Here is a 5035-nt window from a genome sequence, read left to right as displayed (position 1 = left end):
TTCTGGGCCAGCTTTAGCTCTGAGGCCTCGCTGCTGAAAACATGGATACAATGTTTCGGTCTGGCTGGGTTTCAGTCTGGCTGTTTTCTGGGGTTTTGTTTACCTTCTTATTTGCAACATAGTATATAGTTGCTTAGACTTGCAGATGAGAGGCCGGCAAAGTGAGGCGGGGAACGTTGGAATCTGCAGCAAGTCTCGTGCTCGCTTCAGTGCCTGGCTCCCGGCCACCATCTTGGCTGACAGTTAATTTGCATATACTCACTGATTAGCCAATGAGAAGGGTAGCGGTCGTACGCTAATTACCATGTTTCTCTTTTATTAGTGTAGATATAGACTAGAGGCCCGGTGCACAAAAATTATGCACTCGGGGGGTCCCTCAGCCCGGCCTGTGCCCTCTCACAGTCTGGGACCCCTCAGGGGATGTACACCTGCTGGATTAGGCCTGCTCCCCGGGGGATCGGGCCTAAGCTGGCAGTCAGACATCTCTCTGGCAGCCCGGGAGCCCTCGGGGGATGTCCACTTGCCAGCGGGGAGCAGGCCTAAGCTGCAGTCGAACATCCTTAGCGCTGCTGAGGAGGCGGGAGAGGCTCCCGCCACCACCACTGTGCTGGCAGCCGTCAGCAGAGCTCTCCCTGACCACTAGGGGGCAGCTCCTGCATGCTGATAAAGTAGCTGCCCTCAGACAAGCAGATCGAGACCTTGATCTGCCGCCCTTCTTTGGTTGCCTTGGGTCCCCAGTATTTACTCCCATCAAGGTGGATATAAGTGACATCATGTAAATCAAAGCTATGTATGACACTGACCCAGCCAAGTTCCAGACCCTGTAGAACATCCTGGGGGTGGAGAAGGTCCAAAGTGGGGACCATGCTGGGGCTGATATGGCTGAAAAGAGGTTCCTCCAGGTCTTCCTCCTAAGAATCTGTGAAGGGGAGCAGGAGGAGAACCACCCAACCTCTCACCTCTATAAGAACCACCAAGGCATGCAAGATGGCCCTCAAGGAGTACTACAGTCAGATTATGCAGATCTTCCAGGCAGCACTGTATGTGGCACCCTATAAGTGACTTCCTGAAAGCACTCCAAGAGCCAGAACATGAAAGAGTAGGGGTGCCTGGAGAAGGTCCACCTCTTCCTGTTCTCCTGTTCAACTACATGGCCACCATTGATGTCATCTACGAGGTGTACACCAAGATGCTGCGGAGTTCAACCGCTCTTCTCCCCCCCACTCCCCTAATGCACAGAAATAGACAAACCCAAATCAAGGTGAATCAAGCCCCTGGGTTGCATCCCCCAGAGCGGCCTAGAGTCTGGCCAGGGTCTGCAGGGGACATTAAAAAAAAAAAATACCCTTGTTTTTTTAAAAGTCATTTTTTGGATCTATTCTAATGGAGCAATAGATAACAATCCCACTTCTGCATCGCCTTTGAATTTCACAACAGCAAAGACTGACTATACTTTCATTTTAGTGTGGTAAAAATGAATTAATATTGCTAATAAATTAATAACGAGGGAGCCTGACATGGAGGAGCCTTGTTATACACATCACTTTAAAAATAAGCACATGGCCCTAACCAGTTTGGCTCAGTGGATAGAGCATCAGCTTGTGGACTGAAGGGTCCCAGGTTCAATTCCGGTCAAGGGCATGTACCTTGGTTGCAGGCACATCCCCAGTAGGGGGTGTGCAGGAGACAGCTGATCGATGTTTGTCTCTCATCGATGTTTCTAACTATCCCTTTCTCTTCCTTTCTGTAAAAAAATCAAGAAAATATATTTAAAAATAATAAAAATAAAAATAAGCATATGTCCTTTTAAGGATCTAGCACAGTGATGTTTTGGGTATTTTAAGGACCATGAGGAGTTTGATTTGAAATTATACAGGACCCCTATTGTGGAAACTGATGTGTATTCCGTGGTTGCACAGTACAGTCTCACAGCACTGTCATTATAGACCAGTGATGGCGAACCTTTTGAGCTCGGCGTGCCAGCATTTTGAAAAACCCTAACTTAAGTCTGGTGCCGTGTCACATATAGAAATTTTTTGATATTTGCAACCATAGTAAAACAAAGACTTATATTTTTGATATTTATTTTATATATATAAATGCCATTTAACAAAGAAAAATCAACCAAAAAAATGAGTTTGCGTGTCACCTGACATGCGTGTCATAGGTTCGCCATCACTGTTATAGACCCTGCTCTTTCTTACTTTTTCTAGACAATTTTTTATAGCTGAAAACAATCAGCAAGCCTTTGATAACCATGACCAATGGAACTTTATTTTAAAGCTATCAAGTACAAATAATTGAGCAGAGATGACTGTATTTGCATTCTTATGCATAATTATTTTCTTCAGGGCCAGCGTTTACAACCTAAGAAGCTACCTAACATGTGTATTCTCTCAAGGGGAAGACCATGAGCCCTCAAGATGCTGAGACCCAAGGAAATGCCTCACTGCCTTAACTGTCATTCCTGGTGCTAAAAAGAGCTGTATTTTTTTTTAAGCTTTGGGCTGACTAGAAGACCCCTTCTCCCCCCCCCAAATAATTGATGTGTGGTAAAAACCCAATGAGGAACAATTGGAGATTTTTATGCAGAAACTAATTCTTTTTTTTTTTTTTTTACATTTGTATTGATTTCAGAGAGGAAGGGAGAGGGAGAAGGAGAGAGAGTTAGAAACATCAGTGATGAGAGAGAATCACTGATCGGCTGCCTCCTACTGGGGACTGAGCCCACAACCTGGGCATGTGCCCTGACTGGGACTCAAACTGTGACCTCCTGGTTTATAGGTCGACATTCTACCACTAAGCCACACTATTCGGGCCAGAAACCAATTCTTAATAAAATCTCTATTTTGGAATCACACACACAAAAAGGAAGAGTACATGCTTCCATACAGAAGTTACTGTTTTTTTTTAGATTAGCACCTCCCCAGAGGACAGAAGTTTTCCGCGGCAGACACAGCTGATTCACACAGCCAGTCGGCCTGGTGGTCAAATCCCTCTAGTATTAACTACAACAATCAAGGCTCAACTAGAACAAGACTGCGCACAAAGACCACTAGGGGGTGCACCAAGAAAGCATAAAAAATGCGGAGACAAAAAAACATGACAGAAATGGACGATATAGAGCTAAAAAACGCAATTTTGAGGGCTTGCAAAAATGTGCTAGAAGCTGCCAATAAACTTGAGGAGAGACTCACGAAAACTAATGAGACCCTCGATGCTATGATAAAGAAACAACTAGAAATTAAGCATACACGGTCTGAAATAAAGAATATTACACCCAATAGCAGACCAGAGGAGCCCAAGAATCAAGCCAAAGATTTGAAATGCGAAGAAGCAAAAAACACCCAACCGGAAAAGCAAAATGAAAAAAGAATCCGAAAATACGAAGATAGTGTAAGGAGCCTCTGGGACAGCTTCAAGCGTACAAACATCAGAATAATAGGGGTGCCAGAAGATGAGAGACAGCAAGATATTGAAAACCTATTTGAAGAAATAATGGCAGAAAACTTCCCCCACCTGGTGAAAGAAATGGACTTACAGGTCCAAGAAGCGCAGAGAACCCCAAACAAAAGGAATCCAAAGAGGACCACACCAAGACACATCATAATTAAAATGCCAAGAGCAAAAGACAAAGAGAGAATCTTAAAAGCAGCAAGAGAAAGAGACTCAATTACCTACAAGGGAATACCCATACGACTGTCAGCTGATTTCTCAACAGAAACTTGGCAGGCCAGAAGGGAATGGCAAGAAATATTCAAAGTGATGAATACCAAGAACCTACAACCAAGATTACTTTATCCAGCAAAGCTATCATTCAGAATTGAAGGTCAGATAAAGAGCTTCACAGATAAGGAAAAGCTAAAGGAGTTCATCACCACTAAACCAGTATTATACGAAATGCTGAAAGGTATCCTTTAAGAAGAGGAAGAAGAAAAAGGTAAAGATACAAATTGTGAACAACAAACATGCATCTATCAACAAGTGAATCTAAGAATCAAGTGAATAAATAATCTGATGTACAGAATGAACTGGTGATTATAATGAATCAGGGACATAGAAAGGGAATGGACTGACTATTCTTGGGGGGGAAAGGGGAATGGGAGATGCGGGAAGAAACTGGACAAAAATCGTGCACCTATGGATGAGGACAGTGGGTGGGGAGTGAGGGAGGAGGGTGGGGCGGGAACTGGGAGGAGGGGAGTTATGGGGGGGAAAAAAAGAGGAACAAATGTAACCTGAACAATAAAGATTTAATTAAAAAAAAAAAAGAAGTTACTGTGTTTTTATCCATTGCAAACAAGATCAACAGCAACTTTAGAACCAATAAGGATACTTCTCAATAAGGTCTCTTTGAAGCATGTAGTTTTTATCAATTACATGTCTCATCTTGAAGCAGTTATAGCAGGGTTTTCAACTTCAGTATCACTGATAAGAAACTAAATTCCCCTGGTTCCTTCTATTAAGCTTTTTTTTTTAGCAAAATCAGTAGCAATATGGTAACATATCTTCCTCTATACCAGTGATGGCAAACCTATGACACGCGTGTCAGAGGTGACATGCGAACTAATTTTTTTGGTTGATTTTTCTTTGTTAAATGGCATTTAAATATATAAAATAAATATCAAAAATATAAGTCTTTGTTTTATTATGGTTGCAAATATCAAATAATTTCTATATGTGACACGGCACCAGAGTTAAGTTAGGGTTTTTCAAAATGCTGACATGCCAAGCTCAAAAGGTTCGCCATCACTGCTCTATACCATGCCTTTCAAGTGTTTTATTCTTTTTGGTTTGTCATTCATTTATTTGTTCAAATAAATATATATTGACTGGAGGCCCAGTGCATGAAATTCGTTTAAGAGTAAGCCTTCTTTCCTCCGACTGCCGGCACCGGCTTCCCTCTGGCCGCAGTCAGGCACCCGGGACCCCGGCTCCCCTCACAGCCCCGGCTTTGTCCAGAAGGTCGTCCCGAAGGATGTCCGGTCTAATTAGCATATTACACTTTTATTATAGACTAGAGGCCCGGTGCACA

The 5035-nt window shown here is 43.1% G+C and overlaps 1 protein-coding gene and 1 pseudogene across 1 annotated transcript in view; both read left to right on the top strand.

Annotated features, from left to right (window-relative positions):
• LOC102251081 overlaps nucleotides 1-1560 on the top strand; it is an 11235-nt pseudogene extending 9675 nt beyond the window's left edge.
• The window catches only part of CD2AP (CD2-associated protein), a 123341-nt gene that overhangs the window by 25453 nt on the left and 92853 nt on the right, over nucleotides 1-5035 (top strand).

Source organism: Myotis brandtii, unplaced genomic scaffold (assembly GCF_000412655.1).
Source record: "Myotis brandtii unplaced genomic scaffold, ASM41265v1 scaffold143, whole genome shotgun sequence".
In the NCBI taxonomy this organism is placed as follows: domain Eukaryota; kingdom Metazoa; phylum Chordata; class Mammalia; order Chiroptera; family Vespertilionidae; genus Myotis; species Myotis brandtii.
Note: the sequence above shows the minus strand (reverse complement) of the source record. Positions and strands in the feature narration are given on the sequence as shown.